The sequence below is a fragment of the Anomaloglossus baeobatrachus genome, chromosome 4, assembly GCF_048569485.1.
Source record: "Anomaloglossus baeobatrachus isolate aAnoBae1 chromosome 4, aAnoBae1.hap1, whole genome shotgun sequence".
Lineage (NCBI taxonomy): Eukaryota > Metazoa > Chordata > Amphibia > Anura > Aromobatidae > Anomaloglossus > Anomaloglossus baeobatrachus.
The window spans coordinates 377500378-377516760 of NC_134356.1; positions in this window are offsets into that span (position 1 = coordinate 377500378).

Below are 16383 nucleotides of genomic sequence, written 5' to 3' on the forward strand. Positions count from 1 at the left end.
TGCAGTAAAATTGCAAAAAAAATTTAAATTCCACAATTGTTTTTTGTGTTTCTTATTTACCATGTCTACTATATGGTAAAAGAGGCAGGCATTTTGATTCCCCAGGTCATTACAAGTTCGTGGATACCAAACATATAGCTTTTTGTCATTTAAGTAGTGAAAAAAAAATCAGACATTTGTCCAAACCCCCCCAGATTTATTTTATATTTTGATAGATCTTACATTTCTTAACGCGGCAATACCAAATATATGTTTGGGGTTTTTTGGGGTTTTTTTTTACACTTTTTATTGTTTTTACTAAACCACTTAGGGGACTTAAATTAGCAATCTTCTAATTGCTGGTGCTGTGCAGAGCAGAGCTTCAGCACTGTTCTGAACAGCACAAATGCTGTGTTTCTACGATCACAGAAACCCCATCATGACAGTGATAGGGGTTATAAGCTGACTCCTGGCTGTTATGAAAACCCATCAGCACCCCATGATCATGTCTCTGGGCCGCTAATGAGTGTGATGAATGAGGCGCTTCACGCCATTGTGGCGCCCCTGATCCGGTCAGGCACCACTGAGTACTTCCAGGTAATCCTAAGGGCCAGAATGAGGTGTGTACGCACAGACACATAGCAACCAGGTCTCCCACACCAGTAGATGGGACCCTTGGGTACTCTCCAGAAGGGGCTAGCTTTCAAATTTCATCAAGGGGTGGAACGGAGAGGCTGAGAGCTAAAGTGCAGAGGTTGTCAGGAAGAGAGGAGAGCCAGTCTGGTGGTGGAGCACAGCAGTCGCGAGGCAGATACGTGCGCTCACAGTAGTCAGACCCTGCGCGGTGTAGTGACAGCGGGGGAGAAAGGTCACCAAGGAGTCAGAGTAAAGAGGTGCTCCTGGTGACTAGGCATGTACAGGGTACAGGTCCATAGAGCAGACTCAAGTTTAACTACCTGCTAAACCTACCTCACCAACCTCACAGAGTCCAAGCATCAGCAGCAACGCAGGGACCCATAAAGAGACAGAGCTAGAAGCCATCTCACCTGATCCACGTTGCTGGCAAATGGTCCAAACACAGGGGAATAAAGGCAGTAGCGACTCCCTGGATAGACCCCCGCGGTACTTCAGGTCAGGGGGTTATCCGAACACAGAGTGCTAGGAAGGCAAGCTAACAATTTACCCTCAGACTGGCCCGAAGGAGCCCCTGGTCCTACCTGGTTCATCACAGCAACACCCGGGTCAGCTCACCATAACATCTGTGTGAGTAAAAACCAGTTAAATGACTTTTGGACTCTGCCTGAGTTATTCTGGACCCGTTATTCTACACACCTGAGCCCCTGGGGCCTGCCTCACTCACGGGAGGCCACACCATCTGACTGCAGACCCCATCAACCCCGAACGCTCATAAAATCTGCAGTGGCAGTCATCTATATCCCTGACCGCAAGCCGTGAGTGGCGTCACAACACATATACAAAACTAACAGTACCTGTTGCCATACCGAAGAAGCCCTGTGGCATCCCTGAAGAGAATCAGCATCCCTGGGGCGACACATCTTCTCTTTTGGAATCACGAACAGGATCCAGGACTAGACCCATTCAGAGGGGGTGAGTGTGCCTCGGCGGTCCAATCGAAAAATTTGAACCGCAGCAGCTCATTGCCCAATTGGCCTTAAAAAACCACAGTGATATCACCACATCCATCCAAATTCATGATCTTATCTCATCATATCCACAGACCAGTATAATTTCTTTCAAGATAATAGAAATAATGGATTAGGGATGTAGATCATTATGTCTCAATAGTCATTTAGTAGGGTTATGGCAGCATCACCATCCTCCCTAAGTGTATGCAGCAATAACATATAAATGTTCATCACAATTGACGATAAAAAGCGGCCAAATGGCAAGTACTTAGCCACACTCAGCAGCTCATTGCCCAATTGAAATGACTATCTAAAAAGACAGATATGCATGTTTTTCTCACTATCTAACATGAAATCAGAATAAACCTTTCCAATGAAGGTCAATTAGGATTACCAAAAGTATTTATAATTGCAAATTGCCAGAATAATGAGAGAGAATGTTTTAAGGCAGGGGTCCCCAACATGTGGCTCGCCTACTCCTGACATGTGGCTCGCCTACTCTTGACATGTGGCTCGCCTTCGGTCCCCGAAAATGTTGCTGTACAGTGTCACAGGGCCATCTGTGTCTCAGGGTCGGCATTTAATGGTGGGCAGACTGGGCAGCTGATCCATGGCCCACGCTGTGAGGGGCCCCCACCCTTTCAATCATAAACTTCAGCGATAGTACAAGTTCTGTACTATCATTGAAGCTTCCGCAATTAGAGAATGACCTTTGGTGACATCATAGTCATGTGACTCACCATAAGCAACCTATGAATAAGGAGTCTTTTTGTCTCTCCGAAACGTGTAAGGAGTAACTACACATGTATCCATGTTTTAAGTTGTTGGAATAAACAAGTATTTTTTACTTAGGTGCTGGATTTTTCCTCCCCTCCCCCCTTCCCTGGATTGAATTTGCACCTGTGGATGCCAAACCATTGGATCCGAGCACTGGACTAGGAACTGCTGAACAACACATAGAGTGGTGAGCTGAACAATTACTTTATTACATGGAATCGTATCCCCACTTTTAAAATAATGCTGAATTAAAGATTTTTTCATTTTTTTAAACTGGATATTGGTGCTGGGTCCATTTTCCCTTTCTTGCTATCTTCCCATCAGACTGGCCTGTCTGAAGGACTGTGTGCACCCTACAAGTCCTGGAATACACTGATCAGGTGAGCTACAAACCCCCTTTTTATATTCCATGAGGATGGAGAGGCTAAATACCAGGAGGCTATATACCAGAAGGATGGGGAAGCTATATATCAGGAGGATTGGGAGACTATATACCAGGAGGATGGGGAGGCTATGTACCAGGAAGATGGGGAGGCTATATACAAGGAGAATGGGGAAGCTATATACCAGGAGAATGGGGAGGCTATATACCAGGAGAATGGGAAGACTATACACCAAGAGGATGGGGATGCTATATACTAGGAGGATGGTGAGGCTATATGCCAGGAGCATGGCGAGGCTATATGCCAGGAGGATGGGGAACCAATATACCAGGAAGATGGGGAGGCTATATACCAGGAGGATTGGGAGGCTATATACCAAAAGGATGGGGAGGCTATATATCAGGAGGATGGGGAGGCTATATATCAGGAGGATGGGGAGGCTATATATCAGGGGGATTGGGAGGCTATATATCAGGAAGATGGGGAGGCTATGTACCAGGAAGATGAGGATGATGTATACAAGAAAGATGGGGAGGCTATGTTCCAGGAAGATGAGGAGGCTATGTTCCAGGAAGATGGGGAGGCTATGTTCCAGGAAGATGGGGAGGCTATATAACAGGAGGATTGGGAGGCTATATACCAGGAGGATGGGGAGGCTATGTACCAGGAAAATGGGGAGGCTATATACCAGGAGGATGGGGAGACTATATACAAGGAGGATGGGGAGACTATATACCAGGAGGATGGAGAGGCTATATACCAGGAGGATGGGGAGGCTATATACCAGGAGGATGGGGAGGCTATATACCAGGAGGATGGGGAGGCTATATACCAGGAGGATGGGGAGACTATATACCAGGAAGATGGGGAGACTATATACCAGGAAGATGGGGAGACTATATACCAGGAAGAATGGGAGGCTATATACCAGGATGGAGGGGCTACATATGAGAATGGAGGGCTATATATCAGGATGGAGACATGCTTGGGACATATACCAGGATGGGGCTATATATCAGGATGGGGACATGATGAAGCCATATACATCAGGAAAGGGTCATGATGGAATATATATACGAGGATGGGGCCATGATTGCCATGATTGTGTATGGAGGTCACTTTTTCTCTCTGATATCAATATGGGAAATATTCTTTATTTCCAATTGTTGTTTCCTGTTTTGTTTTACAGCTAAATTGTCTTTGACTACATCTTCATCTCTACAGTGTGGCTCTCGACCAACTTTCAAAGTCAAATGTGGCTCTCAAGGTAAAAAAGGTTGGGGACCCCTGTATTAGAAAATGTGAGAATAGGTTTTAATTTGTAGTATATAGGGAAAAAAATCAAACACCAGGGCAAAAGAGTAACAATGCAGTAACAGGGCAAGAATCTATATAACTAATTATATGCTAAATTAGTTGTAAGCCAAATTTATATATGAGATAGCTAATATGATTGTGTATTAAATTAAGGAAGGCTTATGGTAAAAGATGTAGTAAATAATGAGAGATGGAGCCTGAAAGTCAAACGTTCAAAACATTGTTACCCTTTTGCTTGTCACCTTATGTCTACAGTAAGATCAGGAGAGCAGACTGTCAGTCATTACATGTCTCATTCAAGTAATGCCCTTTTTCATTCAAAATAAACTCTCCAGGAAGATTCTCAGGGAGATCTGTGTCCGGCACTTTGATCTTAACAACTAATTTACATCTTAAAAAAATGTGGATTCCTGTGGAATATGGTATTTGATTGCAGATATTAAGGTATCATAATTTTCAACATTTTATGACTTGTATGACCATATGGACAAAATTAGCAGGTTTAATTCTACTAACAAATTCCCATTAAGTGTGGAATCGTTAATTACAACATTTACATTTCTGGAATATCATTGGTACTTGTGATTTAATGAAAGAGCAATAAAAAAATTAGTGGACAGAATACTTAGGAGCTGAAGCTATCAATAATATTGATGACAGCACTAATTACTTTTTTATGATAATGGTAAGTACAGTACCTTTGGGTAGTTATACGCAGCATATAAATTGCTATGTTCTTTTATTAACACAAGAAATAATAAAACAATAATGTATAGCATATATACACAAGTTATAGCTCTCCTTGACTTATATGCTTTATGAAAAATTTAATTTTTGTTTTTATAAATATATAGTTTTCTTTGACAGAAAGCATTTTTCATTTAGCCCAAAAAGTTCTACTTTGGTCTCATCTGACCAGAGCATCTTCGTCCACATGCCATGTAGTGGACAGAAGCTAGCATGTGGAAAAAAAGTGGAAGAAAGTGCTGTGTTTCGATGATACCAAAGTAGAGCTTTTTGTGTTAAATGCAAAATGCTACGTGGGGTGAAAAATTTAGACTGCACCTCACCCTGCTCAAAAAGCAAGGTTCAAGATAAAAGCAAAAATGATTGCAGATCTCACCCAATCCTTCTCCTGAGGGAGACCAGTCACAATCCACAAGGAAATGAACAGGGCTGAAAGTCAGTTAGCACTCTTGGGACAAAAAATAGTAAATTGTCCCTTGTCATGCCACATGCCGTACTTCCGGAGTAACAAGGGTAGCACCCAAGTGCGGAGTCTGTCGCCAAAATAAGCTTTTTTAAGGGCCCTCTCCCCTGATGCATCTCCTCTGATGAATCCTTTACACTAAGGAAGAAACGCGTAGGGAGGGCCCTTAAAACAGCTTATTTCTCTTGTCTCACCTGTAAAGTGTAAGCTCTTTCAATAAGCGAGGCTCTCTTTCTCTCTCCTTTCCTCCACATATATTTGATGAGTAATTAACACTAGAAGTCCCAGAGAGGGGTCACTTAACATTTCTACCATTGGAACCCTATGGAGCTCGAAATTCCTGGGACTTCTAGTGTTAAAAGTATTGAAATGTGTGCAAATTTGGCAAAATTGGTGAATTCGGATTTGAAAAGATTTGCTTTACTAACTACTTATCTTTTCTGCCTGGCACTGATATCTGCCGGCTCAGAGAAGTCAGTCACACACTGCTTTTGCCAGCAATTCTGTAGCTTTCAGTGATGTCACATTGACAGAATATTTTTTTCTGTCATCAGGGCATCACTGCCAATACTATGCTGATTGACAGACAACTATCAAGAAATAATGTTGCCTCAGTTGCCTCGCAGACAGGCCAGTGTTACACTTGTGTGTGACGCACACGAGTATTAAGTCACATCATCTGGAATGGCTTGCCACTCTCCGGACACTAGTGTGCAGCTGCATAGAAATACATGCAGATGCACGCTCCTGTCCAGAGAGCGGCCCACCGTGACGGGTGATGCGACTCAATACTCGTGTAAGTCACACGCAAGTGTAACACTGGCCTGTCTGCGAGTCTCCTATCACTCGTACCCGTACAATTCTAAGGGTACGAGAGAATCATTGGACTGCACTCAGATTTTATCCAAGTGCAGCGCAATATACACACAGGCTGACAATGGAGGAGGTGGGGGATTAACCCCTCCCTCTCCTCCACAGCTGTCATCAGATCGCATGATCGGGTCACAGTCACATGACACTCGGCCCACTCTCACAGCAGAGTTGAGCCGAGGGTCATTAGGATATCGCAAACGATGCTCTCGCATTGGATGTCATACTGGGACCACACAAAAAGCTTTTGTCAGCTACTTTACATCGTGGGACAAACGTGATATTTTTTCATTATATTGACAAATTAATCGACATATATATAAATGTGTAGCTGAATTAGTAGGCAGCAACCATCTGACTAATTTACTTTTAGCATTTCCTCTTATTTTAATACAAAAAGTATCTTAAATTCTTGTAATTCTATTATTTCTGAACTGATAAAATGTTACTAAAAGGAGCTTTAAAAATCTTAAGCTGTATATTCAAAATGCTCACTTTGTTGAAATAAATAGATAAAGGACTATTTCACTTCATCAGTTTTGTTACACTTTGCTAGTTTGAATCTTTCACCACTTTATTCAGGATTTTCAAAGTGATGACCATGGTATGATACATTCTTTTATGTATTTGAGCTGAGCTATACATTTAATTCTCTAAAGTGCAAATACTAAGCCGGAAAATTCTTTCAATCTAACATTTTTTTAAACCTCTACAATACATAGCATGACATTTACAGTCATTGAAGACACTATAATAAGTGGACTGCTTGGACTACTAGTCATGCTTTTAAGGCTGCCAATTTAACTTTTACTGTGCAAGTACTAAGTACAGTAGAGTATCAAGTATTTGTCAAGTGCCAAATAAGTATCAATTTTCTGTCTGTGCCAGATCAAATGATCTTCATCTAAAAGTTTCCATATAAAATCATAGATGATTGAGGCATAACTATTTTACTAAACTAAAGCAAATACACACTGTAGCTGAAGCAAGACTGTGACAAGGTATTTTAATGTCGTAGGCAAAAAGTGAAAATTGCATATTATTAACCCTAGAACGCATACCTGGGGCCTCGCAGGCCTGCTAGGTCATTTGTTTTCTATGGTAGATTGAATTGCTTGCGCGTTCTAGGGTTAAAATAAAAATAATAAATCCATACATTAAATTCTAGTAAAAAATATAGTGATTGAGTCATTGACAGAGGAAAGGTAAGTGGAAACATTACTAGTGGCACTAGGTGACCACTTGTTCCCTTACCTCTGTGGGCTCTAATTAATGATACACAACTATGGCAGATCTGAGAGCAGGATCTGAGAGTACAGTGATCCTGTTATATTATTACAGCCAGTGGTGCTATCACATTACTAGATTCCAAAACAAGTTGCAATAAATAGAGATAAGCTGACCCATGGATGTTCAAGTTTACCAGGTTTGGCCAGACTTTAAAAAAAGTTTGGTTTGGGAACTGGACTTGACCCTACCTTGACGCGGAACTCATATATGTTAATGGAGAGCCGAACTTGTGTGCTGTAAAATGGCTGTAAACTGGTCATAGTAAGGGCTACGAGGCTATAAAAGGAAGCAAAATGGGGTAAGAGCAGGGCAATTGCCCTACAAAGAATTGTGGATAGGTACATGCATTAAAGGGGGTCACCACCATAGCAATCAAGGTTACATAGCAAGTAAATTAATAAACTCAAAATGTTAACAGTGACCCCACAGAAACGGATTTCAGAGTTTCTCCACAGAACAACAATTTTAAAAAAGTCCCTTACAGAATCTATATTCCCAATTCACCCACACAATCAAGATTGGCAGAGTTGCCCCACAGAGCTAGAAATCTCAAAAAGGCCTCTACTTAGCCTGTTTTCATAGATTATTCACGCAGCCAAGATAGAGTTCCCCCACAGAACAACAATTCTCAAAAGGCCCCTACAGAGCCTGTTTTTAGAATTGACCCAGGCAGCGTATATTGGCAGAGTGTCACAAAGTAGTCTGGGATATCAGGGAACCATGGCTCTTGATTGACTCTCAGTCTAGTGGGCCCTAGCTTTCCCATATCCCAAATAAACTACTAATGGTGAAGATGTCTGGGCTGTCGCGCTTGCCTTGCTCCTGGCCAGCCCTGATCTAATACCCCCTCTCTCCCACCCTAGGGAAGGGCTGGAAAGAAATGGTAGAACCCACAAAAATAGACAAACAAGGAAACCAAAACTCTATCACACAGCAAGCATACACCGATGTATAAAGGTGGTGTCACACATAGCGACACAGCAGCGATCACGACCAGCGATCTGACCTTATCAGGATCGCTGCTGCGTCGTTACATGGTCGCTGGTGAGCTGTCAAACTGGCAGATCTCCCCAGTGACCAGTGACCAGCCCCCAGCCAGCAGCAACGCGTGGAAGCGTAACTAAGGTAAATATCGGGTAACCAAGGAAAGCACTTCTCTTGGTTACCCGATATTTACCTTAGTTACTAGCGTCCGCCACTCTCACGCTGCCAGTGCCGGCTCCCTGTTCCCTGCACTCCTAGCTAGAGTACACATCGGGTTAATTACCCGATGTGTACTCTAGCTACGTGTGCAGGGAGCAGGGAGCCGGCACTGGCAGCATGAGAGCACACCGCTTAGCGCAGGCTCCCTGCACTCCTAGCCAGAGTACACATCGGGTTAATTACTCGATGTGTACTCCAGCTACGTGTGCAGGGAGCAGGGAGCCGGCACTGGCAGCGTGAGAGTGGCGGATGCTAGTAACCAAGGTAAATATCGGGTAACCAAGGAAAGGGCTTCTTGGTTACCCAATGTTTACCGTTGTTACAGCTTACCCCAGGCTGCCAGACGCCGGCTCCCTGCTCGCTTCAGTTCGCCGCTCTCTCGCTGTCACACACAGCGATGTGTGCTTCACAGCGGGAGAGCAACGTCCAAAAAAATGAAGCAGGACATTCAGCAACGACCGGCGACCTCACAGCAGGGGCCAGGTCGTTGCTGGATGTCCCACACAGCGACAGTGACGGGTGACACCACCTTAAGACAATACATGATAGATTAACTCCTGCTAGACTGATCACTAATCAGTACACAGCTGGTAGATGCCCTAGCCTGCCTATGGAACTCAGAAGCACCACAGAAGCTATAGTGTGTAGTGTAAAATTCTGCAGTATGAACTGTGTCTAATGCTGCCAAGACACATGGTGAATTTTGAGCCAAACACAGTGTGATATAGAGCAAAAATTCTCAAAAAGACCCCCAGCCTGTTTTCAGAGTTTACTCACACAGCCTATTATGGCACAGTTCCCCCATAGAGCAACAATTGTCAAAAAGGGCCCTACAGAGCCTGTATCCAGTTGACACATAGCCAAAAGTGTCAGAGTTTAACCACAGAGCATAAATTTGAAATATAGGCATCAAAATAAGTCACTTTCCACAGTTGACTCACACAGCCAAGATTACCAGAGTTTAACCAAAGAGTTTAACCAGAGAGCATACAATTTAAATATAGGCCCACACAGAGTCTCTTTCCACAGTTGACCTACACAGCCAAAATGTTAAGATTTTAAAAAAGCCCATACAGAGTCTGTAGATAGTTCCAGCAGATTGGGGGATTTCAACTCCAGACAGCTGAGACTCAGAACAGCCTGCTGTTATTTCCCCTGGCTGTGCTGAGGTTGTTCATGCAGGTGTTACGCTGACTGCATGAGGAGCATGTGGAGGAAGTGGAGTATCAGGGGAAGGCAACATAGACAGAGAAACGTCCACCAATCCTCGGTGGTGTTAGGACATGCGCCAAAACGGATTACACCTCAGGCACAGTCAACAATACATTAATCCCTACAGAGAATGTTTTCATATCTGATCATTGCAGCCAAGAAAGGAAGAATATCCCTCTAGGCGATTAGCCCCTACAATTGGTTAACTTACACTGTGATATTTAGAGACAATGCCCCTCTTTGATCTGTATGCACTTGGACTAACCCAACATCCCTCCAGTTTTTGTGTGTGTTGGATCAGGTAAGGAGGTGGTAGAAGGTAAAGGGTGGGAAAGTGCACACAGCATGGGAAGTGAACAAGATAGGTTGCCTGGTGGTGAGATAGTGGGATCAGAAGGTTTATTGGACCGAGAGAAACCATTTGTACCAGTGGACTAGGAACAGAGTACAGTGCCTGGCTATGAGGAGACATACTAGTAGGACTGTGAGAGAGGAAGAGGGGCTGTTGTGAATAACATCAGAGATGGTGCTGTTCCCGGAAATGTTTCTGGACTCCCACTGGTGGTGCTGGTAGTGGCAGCACTGTTAAGAGGGGGTATTAACCTCCCGGACCCATATGTTCAGGCCCTATGGTACATTGAGACCAGGCATTGAGCTTATCGTAGGTGGCGTCTTTGGACAGCTGGGCTGTGATTGTGCTCCCAGTTGTCTTCTCTGAACCCCTGATGAACCCCAACATTCAGTGGGGAGAAACGCGTTGGGTGAAGGAATTAGTTTATTACACAACACCAAGACTTAATACACTAGCTATGAAGAGTGGGAGAGTTTTGGCATCTGATTACTGAGATCCATTGTAGCCCAGGAGGACTACCAACAACTAGTAGAGTACCCTTTTGCCAATTTTGGTGATATTTTACTGTATGCCTTAAGGTATCAATTATAATCTAGGACCATATTCTCCAAGCATACCAAAAAAAGGGTGGTGTTGGTGGCACTAGCCCTTTGTTAATAGATATGGAGTACTAATTTGGGCAATTTTATACTTATTGGTGGATCAAATTGTATCTGTACTGCGAGCCTTCCAACAGAGTAATTTAACATCTCTTCGTGTTGTGTATGGCATTTATGTGCTGATTTTATTGCACTTTGCACTTTTGGAGACTGGTGGTGGATATCCTGTAAGGTAGTTAGGAGCATAGAGGGAGAGCCTTTGTGGAATGGGGGCACCACACACCTAGGGTGCTTGAAGCCCCATTGTGAGGTAGGACCAAGAGAAGGGAAAGGTATATCCCCCAGTGTCCATCATTCATTTGAATATCTCGCTTCTCACTCACACTTCAGGCCCCTCTTTATCATTCTCCAATACCTTTCTACCAAGTGTGCACTTACACACTACAAGCACATTGTGTGTTTGCTTGTATGTTTGGAATATTATTTTAATTATTTTAATTATTTTCTAATAAAAATTCTTTTTAATAGGTAAAAATATGTTAATTGGTCTAACTTCTTGAAGTACCCCTTATATCACTTGGGTCTATTAAAGTCTGCACAATCACCAAGGAACCGAGCTGAAGTTAAAAGGACCCCCCCCTCCACTAGAGTACCGTGAGTGCTATACTGCAATACCCCCCATGTTAGGGTTTAGCGCAAACTTCACTGTAGCAGCATGGCCTAGGTAGCGGAACTAGAATAGAGTAGCCGTAGTAATTGTCTTCATTTTTGATATTGAACTTTTCATTGTAATAGTAGAGGGCGGTCAATTAGACACATTCCAGCTAACCATCCGAGTGCCTGTTATCACTGCTGCCAGTGTACTGTACATATTGTTGATTGTATTTCCCAGCAAAACCTTTTCTCTTTACCAATAAAGCTGGTCTTTTGTTTCTGTTTTCTTGTCTACTGTACTAGACTTGAGTACTGCCAGGCGGTGCTCCACGTCACTGCTACAAGTGTCGCTGCAAGCAGAGTACGGTCACAGAGATGGGGGCAGGAGGCAGCAATGGCAGTAATGCTAATGTGGGTGCAGCAGGCAACAGTAGAAGCCCTGCAAGGGCTCTCCCTATGGGCATGTTTTCAGCATGCTGCCCAAATTTGATAGCCAAAATATGCCACTGTCTGACTGGGTAAACAGACTGTAGAGCGATACTAAGATATACATGTCAGCCCAGAGCCAAAAAAGGTGAGATTGCATTGGCTGTCTTGGAGGGTGAGGCCCACAGAAACTTCTTCCTGCAACCAAAAATAATGTGTAACACCTTGAAAGAGATAGTGGAATTCCTGGAGGAGATACAGTATATAGTGAGACAACTAGTGTGGGACACCTCAGAGCAAATTTTTTCCACCAGCAACATTAAACAGAGGGGCAGTGTGTGGGGGTATATTGTATCGAGGGACAGTGTGTGAGGGTATATTATGCAGGGGGGCAGTGTGTTGGGTACATTATACATAGGGGCTGTTGGTGGGGTTATATTATACAGAGGAGCCATGTGTGGGGGTATATTTTATAAAGTGGCTGTGTGTGGGGTTTAATATATAGAGGGTCAGTGTGTGGGGGTATATTATGCAGCGGGGAAGTGTATGTGAATATATTATACAGATGGGCAGTGTGTGAGGCATATTATAGAGATGTGCAGTGTGTGGAGGTATATTATAAAGAGGGGAAGTGTGTGGGGGGTATATTCTACATAGGGGCAGTGTGTGGGGGTGTATTATACAGATGGACAGTGTGTGGGGGTATATTATAGGCAGTGTGTGGGGGAAATTATACATAAGGGCAGTGTGTGGGTGATGTTATACAAAGGGGCAGTGTGTGTAGGGAGATATTATACAAAGGGGCAGTGTGTGGGGGATATTATACAGAGGGGCAATATGTGGGGTATATTATACAGAGAGACAGTGTGTGGGATTTTATACAGAGGGACAGTGTGTGGGATATTATACAGAGGGGCAGTGTGGGAGAGATGTAGGGGCGTATTATTATTATTATTTTTATTTTTATTAATTTTCTGAGGGAAATACTTTATTTCCTGGAACAATTGCCACTTTCGTCCATGACTGTGTATGTATGTGTAGTGCAGAAATGGAGTTTTTCCAATAGTGGCGGTGGGACTGTATAAGGTTTGAGGAGTAGAGGCGGAGTTGGGGGGGAGCCTGGGCTGTGTCAAGGGGGCCCAAACTTCTCAGGAGATGCAGTATTAGTGCAGGAATTTGGTGTATAAATTCCAGCACCAAATCTGCATCTCTTGGCAAAAAAACACGGTTTTCTGCATGGAGATGCAAGTCTCATTCATTAAACTCCATTTACCTGAGGTGAGGTCACTGAATTTAATCAATTCACCTGAGGTTTACCTGCAGTCACAGGTGGGTTCTGTGGGATTCTCCAGCAGTGACCGCAGATAAACTTAGAGATGTCACTGCTTGAAGCCACAGTGAACAGTCTTGTTCTGTACTGTGCCCACAAGCTGCGACTTCAGTATGTAGCAGAGACGGGATCGTTGTGGGCCCTCGTGTGTATTACATAGGACATGAGTGTTTGGTGGGTTAGTAAATTGGAGAAAGAGGGATATTTTTGTATTTTATTTCAAATAAAGGATTTTTTCAGTGATTGTGTTTTATTTCTTTTTACTTACAGGGTTAGTAAAGGGGGGTCTCATAGATCCTTCCTCAATACTAATCCAGAGCTTGATGGCATCTGTCATGTATTGACAAATCACAGCTGTCATTAACCCTTTATATTACCCCAATTGCCACCGCACCAGGGTAATCGGAATGAGACAGGTAAGGCGTTGGTATTGTTGCATCTAATTCTTTGTAGCTGTAGGTTGTTCTTTTTAGGCTAGGGGGGGCAATAACCATGTGCCTTCCCAGCCTGAGATTACCAGCCCCCAGCTATCGATTTTATCATGGCTGGATATCAAAATTGAGGGAGACCACATGTGTCTTTTTTCAAATTATTTATTTAAATATTTTAAAAAACCCACATGAGCTCCCCTCCCTTTTATTTTGATACACAGCCAAAATGAAGTTCACGACTGGATGCTGCAGCCTGTAGAAGTCTGCTTTATCTGCACTGGGTATCACAATATAGGGGGACCCTATGCCATTTTTTAATTTCTTTATTTTTATACCACTATATGGATGCATGACTGTGTGTGTGATTCCAAACAATCACAGATGCTGTTGTAGCACCCACGGGACAGGGGTTAACTATACTCGTCGCCGGGCCAGTGAGGTCGGGTCTGGGATGTCACAATAATAGGGAGGAGGATGATGGTGGGGATGTTGGGAGTAGTAGTTGTCTCTTGATGCCACCTGTGGTATGTCGCTGTCCTCCGGGGAGGATGGTAGTAGCAGCTAACGTGTGTCTGCTCCCCACAGGTGGAGCGGGCCCCAGGGAGGATGATGAGGGGAGTAGTAATGGCGGGCGCCGAAGCGCCGGGAATGACAGGCGAATTCAGTGTCTGCGGGTTCCAGGTGTTTTACTCACAGTTCTTTAAGTAACCCGGTTGCAGCTTCCGAAGCATTGACCACTGTTATGATGGGCCCCAGCCGATCCCGACCAATTCGAGATCACCGCCGGTGTTCCCACTATGAGTCCTTTCTAGTTGGTGTCCCTCCTATCCCAGTGTAGGTGGAATATGGAATGTGTCGTGAATGTTTCCTGCACTCACCGCAGACCCTGGAATCCCATGTAGCTGTAGAGAACCCGGGCCGAGCTGGATGCTCCAAGCCAGGGGTCCTATGGCGCTCCCATAAGTGTAAGTAGAAAAAGATTAGACAGAGGTCCTAGATGCGTCTCACCCCAAGCTGTGCCCAGGGTTAACTGACTATGTGTAGAGATGCTCCTTCCCTTTTTCCTAAGTGGTGCCCGCCCCCCCCAGGTGGCTGTCCCAGTGACCGGGAAAGTCCCATGCTTCGTGATGGCCAACCCCCTGCCTATCGTAGGTCATCTCCCCAGTGGGAAGGCACCTGACTGTGTGTGGTTGTGAATCTGAGAATCACCAGCGATTAACCTCTCCTTACCCGGGATGAGCACTACATCTTAAAGGAGATGCCGTACCCCGTGGCGAATGAAGTCTCAGGGGCGCCACACTGTCACACAGAGTGAGGGTGCAGCCTGACCCCAATCAATCACAGATGTTGTGACTGCCTGTGGGCAGGTGAAGCAATGAATATGTATGAGAGCTAATCAATGGACTTGGAAGTAGTGTTACAGCCGCGGGGACGGCCGGTAAGTATAACATTCCTGCTTTATGCCTTATTTTCTTTCTTATGCAGCTCCACCCTGCCCTTACTAAAACCAGCTATCCTAGCCCTTACTAACATGTATGTTTTACCTCCCATCGAATTCAATGATGTTGTTCGGCGAACACAGGTAAAATTGCAAACACAAACCAAACCAAACCTTGGAAGGTTTGCTCATATCTCCCCATAACAACATGGGGAGACCCATCACTCAAGTACATTCAGCTATGTGTGGACACACACTTTTCAACCATTTTGTTGAAATACTGCTTCCTCCTTCTACGAAGTGTTTCAGATGGTGGTGCTGAATGTTGTGGCATGCTGAGGAACCTCCTTTGGCCTGCGTGCATCAGAGTAAGGTGTTTAATTTGAGAGCATAGCAGGCACAGATCATCCATCTTTTCTCCCTGTGGCAGCTGAACCTCCATCAGCACCATCAGCACTGCCACATCCCATATTTGATGCTCTCTTCTTTGTTTTAAAATTTCAATATTTAATTAGTATACATTAAGAAACAATCTATTGATATGCAAAATATCCTGTAATTCCCTAAAATGGCATCACACAATAGAGATGAATAGGAAGTTAGAGCAGAAATACAGATATGCAAAACATATCAAAAATATGCAGCAACAAATAATCCCTATGACGCCCTGACGCTGCCCCTAAGGAGACCGCCCTCACTAGCCATGGAGGTTTGCACCCTAGATAAAGCAAGTGATGCCCTCGCTCACCGTTGACTCTCCCTAAAAAGTTCCTGTATATATACCTATACTCGTATCACTATGTGAATACCAAATATAATAAACTGTTCATAACTAGTGATGAGCGAGTACGCTTGTCACTACTCGGTACTCGCACGAGTATCACTGTACTCGGGCTACTCGGCGGGTACCGAGTAATTTTGCGATACTCGTGCTGTACTCGTGGTCTTCATCCCTGCATGTTGGCGCTCTTTTGAGAGCCAGCCCTCATGCAGGGATTGGCTGGCAGACCACTGCAATGCCACAGCCCTGTTAGTTGTGGAATTGCAGTGATTGGCAGGCCCGCACAGCGTGACCGAGCCTTTATACCGGCGCGCGCGCTGTGCTCTGCACACAGCCATCTCGTATTCCCTGCTTTCCTCGCCCACAGGCGCCTATGATTGGTTGCAGTGAGACACGCCCCCACGCTGAGTGACAGGTGTCTCACTGCACCCAATCACAGCAGCCGTTGGGCGTGTGTATACTGTGCAGTGAAATAAATAATTAAA